The sequence below is a fragment of the Physeter macrocephalus genome, chromosome 1, assembly GCF_002837175.3.
Source record: "Physeter macrocephalus isolate SW-GA chromosome 1, ASM283717v5, whole genome shotgun sequence".
Taxonomy (NCBI): Eukaryota; Metazoa; Chordata; class Mammalia; order Artiodactyla; family Physeteridae; genus Physeter; species Physeter macrocephalus.
Window position 1 is genome coordinate 142450478 of NC_041214.2, and position 26815 is coordinate 142477292.

Consider the following 26815-nt stretch of genomic DNA (forward strand, 5'->3'; position numbering starts at 1 on the left):
GTCTTAAAAATACTTTTGTAGGGCTTGCAAGTTGTGGAATTGTTGACATTGTAGTGGAGAGATGAGTCAAGTTTGAGTTTGGGGATTTGAGAGAAGAACCTATTAAGCTAAAGCAAATGTGGCAGCAACACAAATACAACCAACCAGGTGAGATGTACCACAGACACCTCTGACATAAGAGGACACCGAACTTTTAAGTTCATTACTGTATATAATTTTCCATTACTGAGTATAGGTTTGACAAGTGTTAATGAGATGGGATGTATTCTCATTAAAGAAACAAATAAGAAACATATTCACACTGAGTCACAGAAAAATCTAGTGTAGATGAAAACATTTTTCCCCTGCCAGTGAGTACATTAAGGACCTAATTCATTTGCAACAGTAAAATGTTCTTGTGACTGCCATTTCAGGAAGACCCCTGATGTATTTAGTCAGGGTTCTCTAGAAAAACAGGACAAATAGGGGGTATATAGATGGGGAAAGAGATTTATTTATAAGGAACAAGCTCACATGATTATGAAGGCTGACAAGTCCCAAGATCTTCAATCGGCCAGCTGGAGACTCACTAGAACTGATGATGTAGTTCCAGTCTGAATACCAGCAGGCAGACCCAGGAAGAGCTGATGTTTCAATTAGAGTCTGAAAGCAGCAAAAAAACTGATGTCTCAGCTCAAAGTCAGCCAGGGCAGAAGGAGTTTTCTCTTATGCAGGAGGTTCAACCTTTTGTTCGTTCCAGGCCTTCAACTGATTGGATAAGACCCAATCACGTTGCAGAGGACTGTCTGCTTTACTCAGTCTACCAATTCAAATGTCAGTCTCATCGGTACACACCCTCACTGACTTCATCATCATCCTCATCAATAAAGTTTGACCAAATATCTGTGAACCCCATGACCCAGTTAAGTTGACACTTGAAACTAACCATCATACCTGACAAGGTACCATATATCGGAGCTTAATATGTCAATAAAGCAAGGATGCTGAATGCTCTCTTTTTTCTCCCTGCTCTGCTTCTTCTCAGTACACTATTTTCTTTCCCTCTTCCTCATGTAAGTGGTGCACCACTATATGCCATGCATTTTACCAGATACTCTTTCATACGGTCCCCATAAGAAATGAGGAGAGCCCACCAAAGTGGCGACACCCTTGGGGAAGCCATTGCAGCTCAATCTGTTGCTCAACTTTGTCTATCTGAAAATTCAATTTCCACAGTGTCCCAGACTTGGTCAGACTTGGGAATTGTAACTTAGTCAAGCTACATTCAAGAGAGTTCTGCACAAACCAGGAAAAAAAATCTCTTATTAATTATAATGAGAGATATAACTGCCAAAGGGTCCTCTAGCCAAAGCATTCCTTCCTTGTAAAGTTATATCAGAAATCAAATTATAATAAAAATATTATTTAGTGAATATGAATTCAGAGTAAGTGAGGGTTGATATAAACAAGATGTTTAATGGCATCAAGCAAAGAATAATGCTACAATTTCAACAATCAGCACTAGAAAGGACAAATTGCAGGAACAAATGTCTCTAGAATTCTCTGCCAAAGTGTACTTCCTAGGTTCTTTGTTTTCTTCTTTCATATGCCAGGCTGACGAACTCCCTTTCTTCTTAACTTATTATTTCTTTAAAAAATATTTAACAGGTTATAAATCAAGTCTTAATGGCTTATAAGCTATTCTGTCTCAGTAAGATAACTTCCATATTTCTGCTCTTAATTTTCTTAAGTTTTCAAAGAGAAGCTCACTGTTTGACATTCTTTTCAGTAATATCCATTTAATCTTTATAGCAATTTTGTTATGGTAATCTATTACTGATTAATCTTTTGCTATCCCAAAATGTAATGGCTTAAAGCAAGAACCATTTTTTTTTTTTACTATCACTGCTATTCTCAGCATATTCTCAATGTTATTTTCAGCTCAGGTTATTGGTATAACTGGCATTGGGATGTTTTAATATTTTAAAATGATGTTTGGGGGCTTCCAGGTAATTTTTGGAAGGAGTAACTTTTCTATTTCCTACTAAACAGTCTTCTAAACATTTTTCACTCCTTACCACTTATACAGTCATATCCCTCCTGTGTTCCGACCTCTTAGAAATACAAAGAGTGACTGACTAACTTATCTGTTAGATTACCCCATTTTAAGATGTTAATTATGGTTAAAAATAGAAGGGTACATCCTCTCTTAGATAAGATCATTCTTCAATGCCTTAATCTAAAGGAGCTGGTAGATCTGAAGTACAAATATTAAAGCAGTGTAGATAGAAAAATATTTTTGGTCTGAGAAGGAGACATTTGATTTTGAGGAATTCATTTATTCATAGGAAAACACATATTGACCCACAAGACATAATTGTTTGGTAGGAACTGTCCTTTGGTGACAGACAGCCCAGGAAGATAAATTTATACTTAATAAAAGATATTTTAAATCACATTAGTCTTTAGAAAGAGTTTATAATCTTTGGGAAAATTCCCATTCTATAAATAATGTTAAATGAAGAATCACAAGGCTTTGAGGCATCTAGTTTTAGACCTCATAGCTTATGATACCCTTAAAGTAGCATTGCTACGTTAAGGATCTCATAAGAGAAGGATCTCATAAGAGAATGATCTCATTAGATTCCTGACACTTCTTGGTTACTAGAATGATGAGACATCAGAACACATTTTTTTCTTGTGGTTTTCCACAGAAAATCATGAAGTACAAGAAGTTGCTTTTAACCTGATGTGTTTATTTACTCAACAAATATTTGTTGAATGTTGCTATGTGCCAAGAACTGGCAAAGGTACAGGAGACACAGCAATGAACAGGCATGACACCTGCCCTAAGGAAACTTGAAATATGAATAAAGGCTCTCAAGCCTGGAATTATGTTGGAAATTTCCATATGGTTCTTTTCTTCTTTCTTGCTCTTTCTTTCTTTCTTTCTTTCTTTCTTTCTTTCTTTCTTTCTTTCTCTAACTAGCTAGCATCATCTTTCTACCATAGTGTAATTGTTAAGAGAACAAATTCTAGAGGTAAAAGGCTATGATTCATAAACCAGTTCCATGAAGAAAAAGAGTTGTAAAAGATTTATTGATAGATAGATAGATAGATAGATAGATAGATAGATGCCAGATGGAATCATAAGCAATGCTCCCATGTAAAGCAGAACTCTGACAATCGTCACTGTTTACACCCAGATTCCCTTTCTAAGAGCAATTTTTTGGTCACAACTACATTGATTTTTCCTTAAGAAATGGTTTTCACAATATTCTTAGACAATAAACCTTAAATATTTTGTAAATTATTATATTCAACAATATTTTTCTTCTCCCTAGTGAACTGTTTGCCAGTGAAACACAGTTTCACTTTCATTTTTTCAAAATGATAGTATAAAAACAGAAGTGAAAGTATGAATCATAATATAATCAGGAGTTCATGGTGAGCTATCCATTTATAACTCAGAAACCACGGGGTATTTCCAAACTGATGTCATTCATAGAAAGAATGCCATGTGTTGTGGGAGAATAAGAAAAATTACCTAGGCTAACTGGGGGCTTTAGAATGCATGTGGGATAGTCCCAGCTAATTTCTTTTTTTTATTTTATCACAAAGATCAAGCTGTATTTCAAATACTTAAATTGACACTCACCTTGGAAATTACACGCTGGATTCTGGGTTATACTTTTTAATTCTGAAAACTTACATGATGTACACTGAGATTTTACTTCAGAAGGCATAATACCAGTATAAATGCTTTTTTTTTTTAAGTTGAAGTGTAGTTGACTTACAATGGTGTGTTAATTTCTGGTGTACAGCAAAGTGAATATATCTCTATATTCTTTTACATATTCTTTTCCATTATAGGTTATCACAAGATATTGAATATAGTTCTCTGTGTTCCAGTATAAATGCTTTTTATAATTCAGTGTTTTATTTTCTTTAAAAAGCTGTATAAATACTAAAATTACTGTGAAATTTCTTGTAGTTGTTTTACTTATAGGACAAAATTGTAATCTCTGCTCAAATCGTTAAAATTGATTTTATTTTTGTTGTGTTTTTGTTTTAGCAGGGGAGAAATAAATATAAATTTTATTTTTTCCAACTAAACAATTAAAATAGTATATTTCTTTTCTCTCCACTGTGTTGAGTTTTTTAAGAACTTAAAGAAGACTACAGTGTGTGTTAAATAAATTAGTGACATTACAGAGAGGAAACATCCAGAAAATGCTTTCCTCTGGCTTGTCTACATTTGGTTGGATAATACTTTGGCTGTGTTAGTCTGCCATATTTGCTGCTATGTTTGCTGGTTGGTTTGTTGTTTTGACCCAGACCCTGATATCCAGTTGTGAGTCTAGGCCCGCTGTATCATTTTTCAACCAGTTGAATGCTCCTGGTTCCCCATTAGTTAATGTTCATGATATGGGGGATTCCACAGAGGTCATCCCACTCACTAATCCAGGTAACACCACTAGTTCACTGTTTGGTTTATGAGGCTCACCCCTGAGCCCAGTGGTTTACCCACAATGCTCAGTCCTGATGCCTGCTATTAACTGCTTTGCTACCCTCGATCTTTCAGTGTGGCTGCAGGTGAATCTGCCAATAGGATGGGTTGACCTCATATGATTGAGGAACAAATTTTAAAATGTATCAGAATATTGAATTCCTCCTCATTCCGTACACAAATAGGAAGAACACTTGGATTAAAGACTTAAAGGCAACCCTCAAAAGTTTTAGAAGAAAATGTAGGAGACAATCTCATAACATTGAAGTAAAGAAAGATCTCTTAAAAATTAAAAAGTTTCATCAATTGTAACACATGTATGACTCTGGTGGGGATATTGATAATGGAAGAGGCTGTGCATGTATAGGGGCAGGGAGTATATGGGATTTCTGGGTACCTTCTGCTCAATTTTACTATGAAGCTAAAACTGCTCTGAAACAAAGTCTTTTAAGAATAAAAAAACCAAACCATTAAGTACAAACTAAAAGATGAATAAATTTGATAACAGAAACATTTTAAATATCATACTTTAGATATCATAAACAAAGTTTAAAAGGCAAGCTAGAGACAGAGAAAATATTTACAAGGCATTTGAGAAATAACTGCCATCTAGAATATATAAAAATATCCTATAAGTAAGAAAAAGACAAAAAGCCCAGTAAAGAAATGAATATAAAACTTCAGTTCACAGACAAGAAGCTCTATAGGACCAATAAAAGTATGAAAAAAAAAGTTGTAACTTACTAGTAATAGAAGCATGCAAATTAAATCAAGATACCATTTCATGTCGTCACACTGGAAAACATTCAAAAGTTTGTCGATGACAAGTAGTGGTAAGGAAGTCAGGGAAATGGTAACTTTCAAATTCTTAATTACCCATGATTAATGAGCAGTGAAGTTTTACAATAGGGAGTGTAGTTTAAATTTAAGAAGAAAAAGATTAAGAGATTGAGAGAGCAAATTGATATAACGCTAAAAACTTTTTGCAATATCTAGCAGTTTGAAGGTTAGGACCCAGAAAGTCAACTTTAAATATAAAATATATTTATAAATTCCAAAAACATAAATAAAATATAAATTCCAAAAACATCTAGTACAGGGACACAAGGATAATTCATTGCAACATTTTTTGTAGTACCAAAATGTCTGCCATTGAGGAAATGGATCCCCTTAGTTTCATTTGCTTCAATACCAAGCATCCATTTTCTGCATGGAGTCTTACTACTCCCTTCTTAACATAGTTGGAAATCAGGCACTGACACTATCTCCTTGCTCCTACAGACTCCTCTCTTCATCTCCTCCCTACACTTCCCTATTCCTATGGGAAGCACTTTCTAGCTTGGAAAATTCCACCCCCCCATCATATCTCTGGCCCAGACACTTACTTGGTCGAGGTCCATATTCTCTTTCTTTTCTGCCTTTTCTGGCAATCTTGCCTGATTTCTCCTTCAAATTTCGGTCACTGGCAATTAATAGCCGGAAACAATATCCTGCCTCACACTTCCCCAGGATCTGCTTAAATGAGGAGGAACAGAGAGAGGAAAAGATATATACAGGGAGAAGAAAAAGTATGGATTAATAACTTCAAATATTATCTTATTATATTCTTCTCCTAGCAAATCTTTGGCTGTCAAACCCACACACAAATTGGTGCCTAGCTCTGTGAGTGGGATGAGGAGGGAAGCATGGATATGGGGCAAATTTCTTGACTCATCTGGAAGTTTTGACTCATACCTGGAGTAGATGTACCTTCATCCATCAATAACCTTATGCTGACCTCATCCTCCCCACCCTAGGAGCTTGAGCTTGTCACTGGTAAGGGCAGAACATCTCCTGAGGCAACGTATTACTGGGTGGTTGCACATAGCTGTGAAAAGAGCTGCACTGGGCAACTAAAGACAACTGTACAAGGGAGAGGGGCTGTCAGTATGTGCAAGCAATTTGGTGGTCCAGCCATTCTCTTCCTTCTCAGGCAACATCCTTCTCCAAACCTCTGTGCTTAAAAAGTAAGAGGAAGCCCCCTGCTCCCATTTAGGGAGGAGATAATGAGGTTGACTGTCATATTGGTGTCCAGCCCTCTTCTCACCCAACATCCAACACTAGGAGAGGGTTCCACCTCTTTCTTCTACTCTCTGTGTCTTCCCTTTTTTAATATAATGAATAAATGAATGAATGACAAATAAATAATTCCCCATATCTCCCATAGTTAATACATGTGAAGAATTGGGTATATACTTGTCCCATTTTCTCTTTTGTTAATCACATAATTTGGTTTTTTGGGGGGAGGATGTTTGTTTTACATTTTAAATTGAAAGCAGTCACTGTTTATTAACTGACTAGATTACAAAACGAATCAAGGTAGACACCTTAGTTCATCCTTATAGTAAGCCTGTCGATTTGATCTTTTCTGTTGCCAGCATCTCTACCTTCTACAAAATAGATGATCTTCATCATCTTCATTCTACCTCATGGAAAAGATCATCTGAAGGGCCAGCAGAAGTTGTTGGTTTCTTGAAAGCATTGTTCAACAGTATAGATCTTGTGAATCACATCTTCCATGCAGATGATTCCAAATTTAACAAGACAGCCAGCAATCAATGTTTTGTCTGTCAGGGTAATTTATGTGCAATATGTGGTTCCACAATCCTCAGCATGTTAACTGAAGCCTTGTTGATCTTCACAAAGGTACCACTGAAGATATGGCAATGATGAAGAACCTGCAACACTTTTCAGAACTTTGGGGTCACACCATGGATACTGATCCTGATGACAAATGCCAGTATGGGTTCTGCAGGTACATGGAAGTTGCCAGCTTATTTTGCCATCCTAACCATTCTTGTGTGAGTTCTGTACATCTGCCCATATTCCTTGTGATTGGGCTTACCTTTTCATATATAAGATTTGTCCTTGCCTTTCAAAACATCTTTTGGGCAAAATTCTTTCTCAGGTGCCTGATATTGAGCTCTGTGAAATTCCTTCACTTTTTTTAGGAGTTTCAGCAGGAATCATCTTTTCTTCTCTTCTGCACCCTCCATGGTTCCAGATGGAAAAAAGGACTACATAACCTATTTTTAGGTTTGGGTTTTCTTAAGGTTGATATTATTGACTTTACTTTCAATTTGCTTTATTTAATCTCACTGTATATTGTGAACAGTCATCCCATTTGGGACATTAATATACCCCAATATATCATTTTTCAGTGTGTGTGTGTATGTGCCTGTGCGTGTGCACACACATGTGCCATGATTTATTCAATTCCCTACTCATGAACATTCAAATTGTTTATGGTTTTTTGACACTACAAACCATACTACAAATAGCATTATGTCCACATAGTCCTTTATCAGGTGTAATTTTTTTAATGTAAGGTAGAATTCAAGAACTGGAATTGCTATATAACGTATAGTAATTTTAATTCAAATAATTGGTGTCAGGACAGTTGAGGAATTCACATTCCTACCACCGAAGTAAGGGAACGTTCACATCCCTGAGTATTTGTCAGCGATGGTTGTTATTGCTTGTTTAAAACATTTGCAAATCCAACAGGTGAAAAAAATGATTTCTCAATATTGTCCCAATTCAGCACCCCAGGCTAGGGGCAAAGATGTAAATCCCAAGCACACAGAATTCTGCCTGAGAACCTGAAATTCTTAGTTGTACCCACTGGTAGCTCTGTCTCCACCTGATCCTGGTAGAGACCTGCATTCCTCCTTACTGAGGTCTGAGAAACTTGGAAATAGCCAACGTTTTCCTTAATAGTGTTTTCTTTCAGCTCAAGAGGATTATGTCAACTGTTATTACAAGGAAAGGCCATCGACATACCAGTTTAAAAAGGAAAAGGTGTGTCCACCGGCTAAAATAAATAAAAGGGCAAAACACATAGAAAGAGTTTTAAACCCCGACACTTACAATAGTACTGAGGAAGCTGGTAGGACAAAGCCAGGCTTAATGCTTGTAAACTCAGGGTACTCCTGACCTCTTACAGCCTCACTTGGGAAACTAACCATAGAACAGCCTTGAAAAGGTCTGATAGTGGCATCAATATTAAAGAGGATTTCAAAAGTGTATTAACTGTGGTCTTTTGGCCACTCTTGATACCAACGATTTCAGAACTATTTGTGACGAATGAAAGGGTTACCAAGCATAAATTACATAATACACTGATGTATGGACACACATAATTTCACTTTACATCAAAACAGAAATTGACACAATTGCAAAACTTTAACGCTTGCTTAATTTTATTTCAAAAATCTGTGAGAAAATATTCTTCAGAAGTGCCAAGTGATTCAACTCCAATTAAAAACAGTCCTATCAAGAACAGTATGGAGGTTCCTTAAAAAACTAAAAAAAGAGTTACCATATGATCCGGCAGTCCCACTCCTGGGCATATATCCAAACAAAACTCGAATTTGAAAAGATACCTGCACCTCAATGTTCATAGCAGCACTATTTACAGTAGCCAAGACTTGGCAGCAACCTAAATGTCCATCGACGGATGAATGGATATAGAAGATGTGGAACATATATACAATGGAATATTAATCAGCCATAAAAAGAATGAAATGATGCCATTTGTGGCAACATGGATGGACCTAGAGATTATCATACTATGTGCAGTAAATCAGAAAAAGACAAATATCATGATATGACCTATAAGTAGAACCTCAAAAATGATACAAATGAACTTATTTACAATACAGAAATAGACTCACAGACATAGAAAACAAACTTTTGGTTACCAAAGGGGAAAGGAGAGGGAAGGGATAAATTAGGAGGCTAGTATTAACAGATACACACTACTATATACAAAATAGGTAACCAACAAGGACCTACTGCATAGCAGAAAGAACTGTATTCAATGTCTTGTAATAACCTATAATGGAAAAGAGTCTGAAAAAGAACTGAATCACTTTGCTGTACACTCAAAACATTGTAAATCAACTATCCCTCAATTTTAAAAAACAGTCCTATGCGTTGATGGGGAAATGAATTAACTTTTCAAGGATGTGAAAATCATCTAAGCATTCTAAATCATACTGATCATACATCGAGGAAGAGAAAAGATTGAAGAGAAATGATGCCACAAGGATAGCCTTTGCCACAGTCACTGAAACAAGCAAAACTTCTGGCACAAAATCCTAAGGCAGCTCAGAAATAACATGCTCTACCTAAAACATAATATAGGTTTCTTGTGGCTCAATGGACAATACGTGCTATATCAGAGGTCAGAGCAGAAAAAAAATGGACGGCTTCTATGTAAAAATATATATATCATGAATTAAGATATACCGATGGGAAATAGAGTATAGAGAGAAATTTTTTGCTGAATTAGCACGTGTACATTTCTATTTGCTTCTCACATGGTATTATGATGTTTGTGGGTATACACGTCAATCTCACCCACTAGACTGTAAGCTTCTAAGCAGAAGACTCTTTTGTTCATCTTTATATAACACCCCAGGTCTAGCACAGTGTCAGGTACAGAGTACATGCTCTGTAAATGTTGCTTGTAGAAACTGAAACATTGTGCAGGATACTAAACCACTGGGAATATTGATATCGTTAGGTTTGATGCTATATCAGGACTATGGACTGAATTTTGTCTCCCCCAAATTCATATGTTGAAGCCCTAACCCCCATTGTGATTGTATTTGGAGATGGGGCTTTTAGGAGGTAATTAAGGTTAAATGAGTGCATACAAGTAGAGTCCTGATCCAATAGGATTGGTGGCTTTATAAGAAGAGGAAAATAGAGAGATCACTCCAAATAAACACACCAAGGAAAGTTATGTGAGCACACATCTACAAGCCCTCTTGCCAAAACAGAGCTGACCCACATTTTGTTCTTGGACTTCTGGTTTCCAAACTGTGAGAAAATAAATTTCTGTTCTTCAAGGCACCCACTCTATTGCATTTTGTTCGGACAACCAATAACCCAAACTTCTGATGTTTTTCATTGATTTTATGACAACAAAGAAAACCAAAGAAAAATGGCTTTTTAAGTCATTGTAACTATCATCCAAGAAACAATTTTAGCACAATATTTGACATGCATGAATTTAAGAGTGACCCAAAAGCTTGAGAATACTTTGTAACAAAGTAGAGAAGAGAAGATAAATTAAAATATGAGTTAGTGTAAACACAAAAAGATCTTGTTCTATATGGGAACTTTTATCCAGCCTCCATCTCATTTGACAGAAGACTCTTTGATTAAGTTTGATTAACCTTGAGGAAGTTTGAATATCATTTTGACCTAATACAAATGCTCCATTCTTTTCTTAGATTTCATCAAGAATTGGTAACCAATTGCATAAGTGTTACTTTTAAAATATAACCCCAATGCATTTTCTAAATTGGAGAAAGGAAACCCTTCGGCCTATTTTAGAAAGCATAAGATCTACAGAAAAAGAAATATTTATTTCTCATATTTGTCGCATGATATTACATGTATTTATGTAAAGTTGATCATCAGAAATTTGCAAATCAAAATTAGTAAGGTAACAATGTGCAACTTCACGCTCATTATGGACTCCTTGAATGAAAGTTACCTTTATGAAGTAAAGGGATTAACTGAGAAATTTGACACATGCTTTACACATTTACCATTCTTGTGCTCAATAACATACTAATGTAGATTTAGAAAACAAAATCTAGGTTTTTTTTTTGGTAAGCAAAATAATATCTTTTTTTTAAATTTTTTTTAACATCTTTATTGGAGTATAATAGCTTTACAATGGTGTGTTAGTTTCTGCTTTATAACAAAGTGAATCAGTTATACATATACATATGTCTCCATATCTCTTCCCTCTTGCATCTCCCTCCCTCCCACTCTCCCGATCCCACTGCTCTAGGTAGTTTACTTTCACACTTTAGCAAACTTTTAAAGCAGTAAATGGAAGGATGTTCTAAGCCATGATCACAAGGATGCTTGACATCTTCATAACAATGCAAGCAATTGAAGAAGGACAGTGGTTTGGTTCTTCTGAAGATACATTTTTCTTTGGTTTGCTTTGCTTTTTTTCCTTCAAAATTTGGATCTGCCTCAGTCAGTTGGTGACCTGAATATGCTGCTTATTTCTAGGCTAACATATTTGTCAACACCATGTCTCCAACAACTTTAAGAATGGTCACAGTAGTATGTGAACTGTTGCAAACTAAAGCTCAAAAATGTATTCTCTTTTATTTTCTATGCCTTTTTATTGAGAATTATGAGCCTCATGAATTGAATTTGTTATTTTTTCCTTTGGCAAAAACTTTGAAAGTAAAATTCTGAGTTTTATTTTTCATTATATCATTTTACTCTAAAATATATGTTCGAATAAATCTTCCATGCTGTGTAGTATTGCACCATGCAGAGAACATTTGTAACTAGGTCAACATACACAGTTTCTAGGCACCACCAAGGAAATCACTTTGTTCTACCCATATTACAATATTACCAGAGTAACAGGACAAAAATGACTCATGGGGTTCTTTGTTGGGGTGCTCGGTGCTGCAAGTGGTGTTAAGTTGAGCGCTCAGAAGACTGATGCAATTGTGGATGTCTCTTTGAGAGGGCATAAGTGACTCTCTTCCAAAACACAAAAGCATCAACTAGAACAGTGTGTTGGACCGAGAGAAAAGAAAATGTGGAAAGCTTAGAAGAAAAGACCTAAGCCCTCTCTTCCTCCCTGAGAATGTACACGCAGGCTGATTATCTTCCATGAGTCTTAGAAGAAGCACAGGAAGCTGGTCCCCACAACACCTTGTCCTGTGTGATCTAGAAGAATAAAGGAATTACCAGTTGCTGCCTTTCAGGGCTACAGCCACCAGTGTTAGAATAACAGGAGAACATCTGGAAGAGACACGTGGATGTGAAAAGGAAGACTCTTCATCTCTGCTCTCTGCTTCATATACAAGCTATCGATGCAGTGACGACATTGTTTCATTTATTTAGTCAGTACAGATTATCGCTTCCTGTGGCTGAGATGCTAGAAAAGGATACAACCTGAACAAGCACGTAGGACTCCTGTCCCTACACAGCTTACTATCTAATGAGGAGCTAGATTCCACGTTCACTTGCCTTTTCTCCTTTTTTCCCGCCTCCTTTGGTGGTTCTTCCTTATCTCCTGATGTCTAGATTCTGGAGTGCTCCAGAGCTCTGTCCTTGATTGCTTCTCTTTCCTCTACACTTTTCCTGTAGTTGATCTCATCCAGTCTCAGGGCTGTAAGTACTATCCACACACTAATGACTCCTAAATTAACATCCCCAATCGGAATCTCTCCTCTGAATTCCAAATACCTGCCCAACAAATACACTTGGAAAGCAGTTCAAACAAAATGACTAAAACCCAACTCCTGATAACTAGCTATCTTCCCCTCTCCCCCAAACTCCAGACCTGTCCCTCTCCAGTCTTTCCCATCATATATAGTGGCAACTCCATCCTTTTAGTTATCAACCAAACACTTCAGGCATCCTCCTTGATGTCTTTCCTTCTTTTAAACTCTACACAAAATTTGTCAGCAAATTCTATTTGCTCTATCTTCAGAACATATCCAGAATCTGGTTGTTTATCACACATCAACCCAGTCCAAGACACAATTATTTTTGCCTGTATTATTATAGTCACCCCCTAACTGCCTTCCCTGTTTTATATGTTTGTCCAGATTCAGCATATTCTCCAAACTGCAGATATAGAGATTCTATTAAAATATAATCTAATTCCTCTACTCACAACTTTCAGTGTCTCCCCAGGTCACTCAGAATAAAAGTTAAATGTCCTTACATTTAACTTGATATATGGGGACCGATGTGATCTGATCCACATTTCTTCTCTGACTACATCTCCCCCTACTTTTTCATTCCACCTTAACTCAATTGGCTTCATCACTATTCTTTCAACAAAGCAGACAAGTCCCTTGTTCAGGGAAGGCTGTGTGCTTAATGTTGCCTCTGCCTGAAATGCTTTTTCCCCCAATAATCCAAATGATCTCAAGAAGCCATGGAGTGCACAGTTAAAAGTTTAAAATTTGCATTTCTTTTAAAATGGGAGAACGCAGATTGACATATACACACTACTATATATAAAATAGATAACTAATAAATACCTCTGGTATAGCACAGGGAACTCTACTCAATACTCTGTAATGGCCCATATGGGAAAAGAATCTAAAAAAGAGTGGATATATGTATATGTATAACTGATTCACTTTGCTGGACACCTGAAACTAACACAACAGTGTAAATCAACTATACCCCAAAGCATAAAAATAAAATAAAATGTTAGAACGCAGACTACACATTATTTTGTACTGACCTCAAGCCCAATTTGGTTATATTAGCAAGATCCTCATATACAAATACTTTACAGACACTTTAATTCTTGCTCTAAGTATTTTTGTCCACTCAGAGAAGCTGAATTATATCCATCAACACCATATACTTGACACTCATTTTTGCCAGATCCTAATTTTAACATAAACCATGGTTTAACATAAATCATAGTTAATATAGCCTGACTAATGGCATTAATTATTCCACAAATGCCATAGCTGAACTTGAAAATTTGAACAAGAAAGGATAATTTTTTTGCCTTTAAAATTCTGTCAAGATGGCAGATTTGTTCACATATTTTTCTCTAATACTTTACAAACCCTGCTGATAAAAAAGTATAAAAAGGAATAAAGTCATTACAGAGAAGATAATGTGGTAAAGAAATGGTTGGGAGGGTGTTTTGCCAACAAACAAGAAATATTAGCATATTTCTGAAAGATCAAAAATGAATGGGACTGGGTTGATGAATAAAACAAGCCAGGAAAGTCTTGAATAAACTGCTCAGTAACTACAAAGTGAAAAGCCAGTCATATGGATAAGACATCTTATATCATGCTTTTCCCAAGATAGTCTTTAATCCTAAAAACATTTTGTTAAGTGAAAGAAGTCACAACCTATCATATGATTCCATTCATATGAAATGTCCAGTATACTAAAACATAGGCACAGAAAATAAGCTAGTTCTTGTCAGGGGCTGGGGGAGGGAGCAAATGGGGAGTGAATGCTAATGGGTATGGCTTTCTTTTGGGGGTGATGAAAATGTTCTGGAATTGGATAGTGGTGATGGGTGCACAATTCTGTGAATATACTAAAAACCACTTAACAGTATACTTACGAGGGTGAATTTTATGGCATGTGAATTATAGCTCAATAAAGTTTTTTATTTAAGTAAATGTAAAGGTTAATAAATATTAAAAGCATTTATATAAATAACTATTAAAAGGCAAGAAATGGTAAGACAGACACACACCAAAAAATCCTCATCAGGATTCAGAAAAAAGGATCATCACTTTCTACTGGGATTATTATGGGGTCCTATGAAAGATATAGCAATAAAGCTGAACACTGAGAGATGGATAGTATTGGGATTTTTGTTTAATGAGAAGACAAGGTAAGAAAAGTAAACACCAATGAAGGAGGGAAATGTATAAGTGAAGACCCAAAGGTGGGAAATGGAGAAGAGGAAAAATTGTAAAAATCCCATGGAGTTGTAAATGAAGTGTAGATGAGGACAAGTTAATTATTCATCTATTATTCTTTAGACCAGGGTTTTTCAACCTCAGTACAATTGACATTTGGAGCCAGATCATTTTTTTCTATAGGGAGCTGTCCTGTGCACTGTAGGATCTTTAACAGCACTCCAGGCACCCCCTGCCCTAGTTATGACAGTCAAATATGGCCGCAAACATTGCCAAATGATCCCGAGCAGGGGTTGGGGGTGGGGTGAGGTAAGCAGCACCAGCTGAGAACTGCTGCTTTAACAAAAGAGAGTCATTGATGATTTGAACCGGAGGATGACATTATAAAAACTAAGTTGAAGAAAGATTAAACTGGCATGACTTCAAAAGCTAACCGGGTAGAGTAGGTGGGAGAGAAAAGCTAACATATTTTTGCAATGTTCCTAGTCAAAGGTAATAGGGTTCTGAAATATAAAAGAGCTCACGGAATCGGAAGTGAGCGATTAAATAATATTTAATTTGTGGAGGGAGAGAGACACTCATTATGGTTATACACTCAGACAGGCTTATTAACAGTTGGTGTTTTGACAAGAGACAGGAACAATGGGAATCAAAGGTGACCTTGATATGTTGAGCCTAAATGACAAGGTAGTAGTTGTACTGAAAATGGGAAACGGTGATAGACACAGATTTAAAAGGGAAAACAAGAAGTTCAGTTCTTTGAATTGCTAAATAGAATGTGCTAGAAGTATATCCAGACAGAAATGTCAAGCCAGAAACTGGAAAATTGAGACTGAACTTTGGAGGAAAATTCAGGAGTATAAACATGGATTTGGAAGCCGTTTACACAGAAAGTAACGTTGAAGCCATGGAATTATATTGTCCAGGAGGAGAACTCAAAACAGAGAGAAAAGGAAGCAACAAGGAGAGATGTTCCTTGGACTCCCATATCTAAGCGGATATCACATGTGAAAAAAGTAAAGAGAGTAGTTGGAGAAGTAGCATAAGAACAAGATAAGAACATGTCTGAAGCGACACAAAGGAGAGATTTCTGCAAAGAAATGATGGGTAGATGGATTGGTTAATGGTGTCAATTAATACTGAAGGTTAAAGAATATGACAACTGAAAAAATGGCTGGATTCAGGGAATAGTAAGTTGTTGGGGGTTGTGAAGAATTCTGTGTAAACCTGATGGGGACAGAAAACAAATTAGAACAAATTTAAAACCACATCACTGCTTATGAGGTGGATATTTAAGAAATTCATTGGTGGTCTTCCCTGGTGGCGCAGTGGTTGAGAGTCCGCCTGCCGATGCAGGGGACACGGGTTCGTGCCCCGGTCCGGGAAGATCCCACATGCCGCGGAGCGGCTGGGCCTGTGAGCCATGGCCGCTGAGCCTGCGCGTCTGGAGCCTGTGCTCCGCAACGGGAGAGGCCACAGCAGTGAGAGGACCGCGTACCGCAAAAAAAAAAGAAAAAAAAAAGAAATTCACTGGTAAAGGCAAAAAGAAATAGAGGGATTGGGTTTCTCAGACAGAAGCGAATCATATTTGTAAGTGATGGTGAAATTAAATGAGTGATTGAAAATGTAAGAAGGCTCGATAGAGGCAAAAAAAAGTGATACTTAATGGAGCATAGTTCCAGAGGAGATGAGAAAGTTTGGAATTAAAAGCACAAGTGTTCAACATATACACACTACTATATATATAATAGATAACTAATAAGGGCCTACTGTAGAGCACAGGGAACTCTTCTCAATACTCTGTAATGACCTATATGGAAAAAGAATCTAAAAAAGAGTGGATATATGTATATGTATAACCAATTCACTTTGCTGTACAGCAGAGACTAACAAAATATTGTAAATCAACTATACTCCAATAAAATTTTTTTTTAAAAAAAGCACAAGTGTTTGTTGTAAAAGAGGAATGTATCATTCTCTAAAATGGGGGAGAAAAAGGAATAAGATAATACAGTTTTGTAACATGACAAATTTGAGGATGATTCTCTAAACAATATTTTATATGTAGCTTAATCTAAAAAATATTTACATAGAGAAGAGCTTTTTAAATGAAACAGTTGGTCATGATTTTTGTCTTCACTGTAACAGTTGGAAAGAGGAATCCCTTCCACCAGTCTCGGAGCCAGGTGTCCGCAGACTGAAGCCAGATTTTTATGGTGTACTTTATTACTTTATTCCAACTAAGTTCCCAGAACATGCTCAGTTAAATATGATATGAAAGCACATTGCAAATACAGAAATGTTATTTTTGGATTATACATGGATTTTGGTCTATTTATACCTCCATGCTGCCCAATGATGGTAACTAATCATGTTATTATAGTAAAATATCTTCTATTACAACTTACCCTGCAAATGCCCAAGTCTTGGCATAGAGAGAAAAGAGAGGGAAAAAAAAAAGCAGAAATGTTGTGCAATCTGGGTTTCATTTCTTAAATTCTCTGAGAAAAGCTGACTATTTCTCCCATTCCCTTTCATTCAGCTTTCCCTTATGTACCGGCGCAAGAATAAAATAAGAGAATCCTATATTGTGAGACAATTAATACAAAATGTCAATGAATCATAATGGTAATTATGTAAATTAGGCAAGACTTTAATACCCCCAACTAAATGAGAGGAAAGCACTAGTACTCTTTTTGCTTTGTTAGATTATTAACTTTTTGTTCTTTAATTTGTATTATATGAAACTACTACAATTCCCCCCAAAATGAAGCTTAATTAGTCTTCACAAATAAAGATATTTTCCTCCAACAAAAGATACATCAAAACAAAAAATCAGGGTGTGAACAAATAGAGATATCAAGATTGGTAAAATACTGAGCATTGTTGAAGTTGGGTGCTGGGTACATGGATTTCTCTTGACTCTTCACTCTATTTTTGAGTATGTTTGAATATGTTCATTTATAAGTAAATAATATAAGTAATAAATAATTCTTATTACAGATGTTTGTGAGCACTCTCCCTTAGTTTCAAAAGACAAAAACATCATATTCCTGCTCTAGAATTAAGGAATGCAGTAGGCAAGCCAAATAGTGGAGGCCTTGTATGGTGTGGTAGGTGGAACAGGCCCCCAAATATCCACACCCTAACCCCTGGAACCAATAAATATATTACCTAATGTGATGGTTATTTTCATGTGTCACCTTGACTGGCCATGGAGTATCCAGATTAAACATTATTTCTGTGTCTCTGAGGGTATTCCTGGATGAGATTAGCATTTGAATAGATGGACTCCGTAAAGTACAATAGATTCCCCTCCCTAGTATGGGTGGGCATCATCTAATCCATTGAGGACTGGAATAAAACAAAAGGCAAAGGAGGAATTTGCTCCTTTTTTCTGCCTCACTGATTGATGCAGTAGGACTAAGATTTATAACATCAGCTTCCCTGGTTCTAAGGACTTTGGCTTAGATAGATAGACAGATGGTAGATAGATGGATAGATAGATAGATCTATATATATGCACAGATATAGATATAGATATAGATCTCCTATTGCTTGTTTCTCTGGAGAATACTGACTAATACACCTTACATGGCAAAAGGGGCTTTGCAAGTATAATTAAGTGTACAGACCTAAAACAGGGAGATTATCCTGGCTTGTCCTATGCAAGGGAGTCCAATCTAATTACACGAGTCCTTAAGAGCAGAGAACTTTCTGGAGGCAGAAGAGATGCAGCAGGAGAATTCAGAGAAATTCAAAGCATGAAGAGGACTTAACAGGACGTCGCTGCCTTGAAGATGCAGGGTCAACATGATGAGGAATTCAGGCGGATTTAAGGAGCTGAGAGAGGCTCCTGGCTGACAGCCAGCAAGGAAACAGAGACCTCAGCCCTGCAGCCCAAATAACTGAATTCTGTCAACAGCCTGGACGAGCTTGGAAACAGACTCGCCCTCAGAGTCTCCAGATAAGAGTCCAGCTTGCCAACAACTTGATCTCAGCCTGCGAAACCCGGGCCAGAGGAACCAGCTGAGCTCACCAGACTCCTGACCTACAGAACTGTGGGATCATAAATTAGTGTTGTGTTAAGTGCTTAAATTTGCAATAATTTTAAGGTTGTAATAGGTAACAAATACATCCTACTTAACATTAAAAAGACCCAATAGCTAACAACATTTTAAAAGACTTATTCCTAGTACAAATAAAGAAAGAGAAATAATTTTAATTTAATGTTTTACTAGTTATGTTGGGAAAATGTATAAAAAGAAATTGTGGTTGAGAAGTGCATTGCGTCATGTGTGATGAGCTCCTGATGGTCATATAAATTGGTCCAAAGTTTTGGGAAAGTAATTGGTGATATGTTTAAGAAGTCAGGATAACATGTTTGACCTTTGACCTAAAATTCCACATCTATTTTTTAGGAAATAATTCCAGTAGTATTTCTTAACTTTGATCCAGTAAGTCTACCTCTTTATACTAAGAAAATAATTTTAGATGTATTTTATAAGAAAATAAATATAAAATATGAAGAAAAATTAACCTATAAAGATTATGGTCATGTAGATATTATAGCATGTAATAGGAAAATTTGTAATAATATAAAGATCCAACAAAAGGGATTGGTTAAGTTAGGGTACACCCACATAATGAAAGGCTGTAAATTCAGTTAAAATCATGTGGTAATATGTACTTATTGACATGTAAACATATTTTAAGGGAAAAAAAACTCAGGTAACAAAAATAGCAATACATTAAAGTATCTGAAAGTATATGCACCAATATTACGTTCTTTCTGCTGGTCTGCATCTTTTGATTTTTTTCTTTTATGATTACAGGTTTGGTAATAAACTAAAAAAAGAAATTTAATTTTCAATAAGGTTTACATTTCTGTGCTCGTATATCAATTTCCAGAAAGTTATCTACTCAGGACAAAAAGGATTATATATATTTCAAGACAAAAGACAAAATATTTCTTCTTTATTTGGAGCAAAAAGTTAAGACAAAGAATGTCCTCCTATTTCTCAGATGATTGTAGCTGTTATATAAGAAAATTTATCACTAGTTTGATCATATCCAAAATACCCTCTACTACCATTACAGCCTTTCCTTCTGTTTAAAATATGCACCAAATTTCACTGGTCAGACTCATTCACCTAAATCCAAAGTTTACACAGTTTAAGAGCGTTCATTGAACTTAGACTAAAATAAGAAATGCTCTCCTGCACCATCACAGAAACTGTATCTGAAAGTTTTGTGTCCAAACATTGGCTGGAGGACAAAACATGATTCTATTGATTCTGAATATATCAAAGATTGTGGTAAAATTTGGCTTTCAAGAGAGAGAAGGAACTGAAAAATTAGTTTTTGGAGATAAGTACCTAACTGAGACAAAACTGAAATACACATTTAAGGAAATTTCTCTCAATTTCAACCTTCAGTTCTTGTATTGACTGGCCTAGGATGACATTTGAAATCAAAAGATGATATTTGTAATATGGGGTGTATTGTTGCTAAGTACCTAATTTCTATTAAAGCATGGGAAGCAAAAATTGGGGTTGATTCTTAAATTTTTTTTTAAGTCCATTTCTGTTTAGCCCAGTGGTATGCTGGAGATTTCATTATGCACATGTTCATGTTGATGTCTTGAAACCAGTAAATGCTACAAATCAGGATTTTCTTTCTTTTTTTTCTTGGAGATCCGGGTAAGGTAGCAAGCATCACAGTTTATGCAGTCACTTGGACCCTTGGCTTTTAGTCTCCATAGTAGCTTTGGTCACCTGAGAATCACGGGTGTCAGCAACATCTATTGCATCCCACTGAATTTGTAGTACCAAGGGGGCTGCAAAGACAGTACTCCTTGGCTAGTACTTCTAGACCCTGCTTAGGATGCAAAGATATATCAGGTGGATGAAGGATCACGTAACCACAGAAACCAGTGGTGCAGAACATGTATGCAGGAGCATACTTCAGTACTAGTACAAACAGGCAAAAATGTTATTTGGATACACCAGGGTCTGTCAATCTTTATTTCTAATTGGACCAAGTTCTTAATATTATCTTATTAAGTAACGAAAGCAGTGTTATGGATGGACTGGCAAACAGGAGGCAAATAAAAAGTAATAGCATGGTCATAGATGTCTTTATTCACTTGATCCTAAGCCAGTTCTGCATGTGGCCAATGTGCAATTCTTCCAAAAATAATATATATTTCTCAGATTTCCTCATTTCCTTTTTCATCCTTCCTATTCTTTAATGCTTGGGAATTTTAAACTGTTATGTGTTATCTGTCAATTTAATATTACATTTGGGAATTACCTATGGATTTTACACAAATGGGATGCTCCTCTCTATTGCAAGCTAGCAATTATTCAACATAAATATACACCAGAGTGAAAAAAGAGAAAAGCACTAGATTTTTTGTGTGTATGATCACAGATTTTTCTGGTGCAGAATTTCAAGTATAAGGAACCAAGTAAAACATTTCTGTAAATAGAAACACATTTATTAATCCAACATGTTTATTGAGCAAATAGTATACATGAGACAATGCTTGTTGCTGTATTGAGTCAAAACATGGAAGGTAGTCCCAACCCTGAAGGAGATGAATAGATGATATTTTTAGTTATTTATTTATTTATTTATTTTGGGCTGTGTTAGGTCTTTGTTGCTGCCCCCTGGGTTTCAGTAGTTGTGTCATGTGGGCTCAGTAGTTGTGGCGCACATGCTTGGTTGTTCCGTGGCATGTGGGATCTTCCCAGACCAGGGCTCGAACCCGTGTCCCCTGCATTGGCAGGCGGATTCTTAACCACTGCACCACCAGGGAAGCCCTAGATGATACTTTATATCTACCATGTGTAAGACAAGCAAAATGGAAATGAAGGCAAAAAAAAAAAAAAAAGCAAACAAACAAAAAATACCTTTACAGAAGAAGTCAGATTTAAACTAGACCTAGGAGGATGGGGAGGTTTTTCATATAGTGGTTTTGAGCCACAGGTGCCTGTATTAACATAATAACACATCTGATGAATATTGTTCACATCAATATATACCAATATTAACATGCAAACAACCTGGTCCACTAATAAATAACCAATTACGTATCATTCCTTTCTCACACTTATTTACAGCAGTAATTCTCTAGCTGAGCATGCATCAGAATCTCTTGAAAAGCTTGTTGGAACACAAATTTCTGCTCCTCCCACAATGCTTCTGATTTAGTGAGTTTGGGGTAGGGCCCAAGCACTTCGGTTCCCAGGTGATGCTGATATTGCTGGTCCAACAACTGCAATTTGGAAGCAATTCATTTAAAGCACATGCTTTGGTGCTTTATAGCACCTAGAATGAAACCCTGGCTTGAAAACATGCTAGCTGATCTTCAGAAAAGTCTCAACCTCTCAGGATATCATTTTACCATTTATAAAGGTAATAACAATACCTATCTTGTAAGCCTGTTCTGAGAATTAAATTGAGTTATGCATATAATCCAGAGCTTCATATAATAAGTATATTATTATAGTGTATAAGTATAATAAGTATATTATAATAAGTATATAATCATTCCCCAATGATTACTACTAGGGGAAGCTAGTGGGTGAGGGTATGCCAAGTGTTATGGACTGAATATTTGTGCCCCCCCACCAAATTTATATTAAGGCCCTAAAGCCCAATGTGATGGTTATTTGGAGGTGGGGCCTTTGGGAGGTAATTAGGTTTAGATGAGATCATGAGGGTGGTGTCCTCATGATGGAATTAGTGCCCTTATAATAAGGAGAAGAGACACCAGGGCTCTCTCTCTCTCCCCCATCCCTCTCCTTCTCTTCTCCCCATCTCCCCTCTCCTTACTAGCACACACTAAGGAAAGGCCATGTGAGCACCCAGCTAGAAGGTGGTTGTCTACAAGCTAGGAAGCAGGTCCTCACCAGACCCTGAATCTGCCAGCAACTTGATCTTGGACTTCCCAGCCTCGGTAACTGTGAGAAATAAATTTCTGTCATTTATGGACTTGTTACAGCACCCTGAGTAGACTAAGACACCAAGGAAACAGTGTGAGATATGGTACAGAGATGGAAATGGATCATTTGTGTTCAGAAAATGGCAAGCAGTTAAGACAAGCTAGGATGGAACATTCATGTTGGGGAAAGGAGAAAAATATCAGAGGACCTGAATGAGGATTGAGAACCCTGGAATTCTTGAGTGCCTCTTTCTTCCTAATTGCCTAATGTTTCTGGCAGTTATTGGCCTCTATTTTCACTTGAAATGCCCACTATTTCTAGAAGGGCAACAGGAGTACTCAAATAACTAACCAGCAATCATAAGTGGAGATGACTTTAGCTGCTCATTCAGAGCATGTCCTAAATATAATTGAGCAAAGAAGAGCTCAATATTCCCAAGGCAGAAGAGAAGTGAAAATTCTACATCTAAGAACTCTATTAAAATTCCAAGAGGACACTCACAATGACGCTTTGCAGAGAACTTTATTATAAAGATGCACTTAAGCATCCTTTTCATTAACCTCAGACTGCAAGCTGCTTTTCCTTTTGCTTTCAAATTGACCTCTAGTGATTTGCAGTTCTTTTGGAAATGTCTTTATTTAAGCAGATAGATCTACTCTTCCAACTCTTTTTGCTTTGTGTTGTTATGACTAATTGCTTTATGCTCAGTAATCCTTAGCATGTGTATGACTCCTCATGGTCACAAGAAGACCATGCCTGGGTTCCAGATAGAAGAAAAGAAGTGGAAAATCAAAGAGCCTGATTCTGCCTGCCTTTTTAGAGGCTGTCTGAGGAACCCTACCAGGAACACTGGCTTTCATCTCATTGGTCCACAATCAGACCTCAGGGCTTCAATGCCACCACAAACAAATTTGTGTTCTGTTGGTAATAAATATAAGAATGATACTGTGGGTAACAAAGAGTACCTGCTACCCCTGGACTCTCTCCTCAAGTTTATACTTTTGACAAACCTAACACAATCATTGACACTGCAATGTGCTTCCTGTTGCTTTGTGCAGGACACTTTAAAAATAGGGATGAGATTCTGGGATAATCACGGCATTCACTGAGCACTTGCTATGTATCAAGTCCCAGGCTAAATACCTTACATACATTATCAGATAAACAAGCATTCCGTAATGCTTGGTATATCTTACATCTTATGTCCTATATCTTATTATATCCCATATTTAAGTGTTATATGTAATACCAGTTCTATGATCAACCCAGTTAAGGTAGATACATTCCCCAAAGTCATCTTGCATGTCTTGTTCCAGGTTAGAGTTGGCCAAAAGGAGAACATGTGAGAGATTCTGGTGCAGAGTGAAAATGATAAAACTTGTTCTTTGAAATTCCTTTTGCAGTCAGAGGCAAGGTTGCCCTGCAGATCTCAGCTTGACCTCACTCTCATCTGCTCCACATTACATATCTTCTTCCCAATCGCTGGCCCTTCTGACCAATAGCAGCCCAAGGGCCACTGATATTTGGCTGAAACTCACACAGGTGGTAGCTACACAGAGGAAAGCTTTCCATAGACTTCTCGACAGCTTCTCCTTCAAGGCGCCATCGTGGCTGGACACATCTTTTCAGCATTTCCCCTTGCATGTTCTTATTTGTCCACCAGAATTTCAGGAAGACTAGTTAGTGACTGTGACTCTCATCTTGCATTTTCCCCTTCTCTTCACTTACTTAGCTTCTTGCACAATTAATAAGATCTAGTTCCTGTAATAGACCCCTTATCTCATAGCTCTCATCATGGCTCTGCTTCCCTGACTGAGTGCTGACCACTATAATCCAAACAATGATGTCTTTCCAAGCCTGTTATAAAAATGCATCAACTTGATAGAAGTTAGATATACAAATTAAAAAATGTTTGAGTATTCCACCATAAAAAGAACTTGAGTACTGGATTTTTAGTTCTCATATAACTTTAGTGAAACAAACTTTTCCTTGATATTTGTATAACTTTCATTGTGTTTAGTCGTGCACCATTTGTTTTTATCTTCCTCTAGTCTTTCCTCACTCAAATACGTCTTCCACCCCGCTGCCAGACTAACTGTCATTGGACAGCTCTAATTAGGTCAGTCCATTGGTTAAATCCTTTGGTGGTTGTAGACTGCCTAATGAATAGAATTCAACTTATTATGTGGCAAAGAATGGTCCTTCCCAAAGGTCCTGATATTTCTTTAGAGCAACAACTCTTACTACTGCCCCCCAAATACTCTATTCCCCTCTGACACTAAGTTCATCCCTCTTTTTACATCTGATTTTTTCCCACAGATGTGCCTTCACATATAACCTACCATCAGCCTAGTCCTTCCTCTCTTCTCTGGCTGGTGAAATCCTATTGGTCCTTCAAGGTCCAGCCCAAATACAAACTCCTCTGTGATGTCTTCCCAGCCCTGCTGGGTTAATAGATATCTCCTTTGTGTGCCTATGTGTGACAATGTCCCATAACTTAATTGCTTAAGTATCTGTGGGCTTCACTCTATTTTGAGCAGCTGGTAGTACTGCTAACTAGCAAAATTCCTAACACATAGTAGGCATACAATAAGCATTGGTTTAATTAATTAATCTTCTCAGACATTCTGAGAAAATATTTCTTTTTCTTAGCAGGGTTACTTTGGCTATCTGTAGGTCATTCAGTTACATGACAGAAGTGTTTCAAATATAAATTTGAGATTTTGAATATGTAAAGATGCAGTAAAAGTTTAAGGAAACAGTATGAAAATACAAATATATATGCTGTGTGACCATATATATGCTTTATATAAAACTGAGCTTGATTATACTTAATCCATAATTTAAAACCTTCTCACAAAGAAAACTCTGGGCCCGGAAGAATTATCACTAACATTTAAGGAAGAAATAATATCAAACTCACACAAACGTTCTCAGAGATTAAGGAAAGGAAGAATGTCTCCCAACGTATTTTATGAAGTTGGCATAATAATGATACAGTGAAAAAAAGAAAAGCATAGGCCAGTGTCTCTCATGAATATAGATACAAAAATCCTTAATAAAATATTAGTAAAGAGAGTCAAATAATATATAAAAAAGAGGAAGTGGGGTTTATCCCAGGAATACAAGGCGGTTTTAACATTTGAACACCAATTAATATCATTTAACACATTAACAGAATAAAGGGGAAAAAGCAATTGTACCAAAGGATAGTGAAAAGGCATTTGATTAAAGAAACACTTGGTCATGATAAAAACTGACACCAAAAAAAGAATTAAAGGGAAATTCCTTAATCAGATAAGTAGAAGTCCCTTAATCTGATAATCTGATAAAACTGCACCTACAAATCACCTACAGCTACCATTATTAGTTTCATTCAACATTGTATAGAAATTCTAAAAAGTGCGATAAAGTAAAAGGGTGGAGGAGTGGGTATAAAGATTGGAATGAAAGCAGTAAAACTGTCAGTATTTGTAGATGACATGGTAGTATACATAGAAAATTCAAAGGATCTATATTACAAACCATCCGAATTAGTAAGTAAATTTAGCAGAAACTCTGGATACCAGAATAATATATAAAGATCAGTTATGTTTCTATACACTAGCAACAATTAGAAAATGCAATTTTTACAATTTATAATAGCATCAGAAATAAAATATCTAGGAATAAATCTAATGAAAGTTAAAAAAGCTCTCTAAAATGAAAACTATAAAACATTGCTGAGAGATTTTTTTAAAGACCTAAATAAATGGACAGATATCCCACAAGTATGGATTAGGAGATTTAATATTATTAAAATTTTAATTAGCCACAAATTGCCTTGTAGATTCAGCCTGATCCCAATCAAAACCCCAGTACGGTTTATTGTGGAAATAGGTAATTCTAAGACTTATATAGGTAGTTAAAGAACCTAGCAT

General features: G+C 36.5%; 1 pseudogene; it reads right to left on the reverse strand.

Moving 5' to 3' along the window:
- Positions 1 to 6856: 6856 nt before the first annotated feature.
- LOC112063999 (60S ribosomal protein L7-like) lies at positions 6857 to 7524 on the reverse strand (annotated as a pseudogene).
- Positions 7525 to 26815: the final 19291 nt, after the last annotated feature.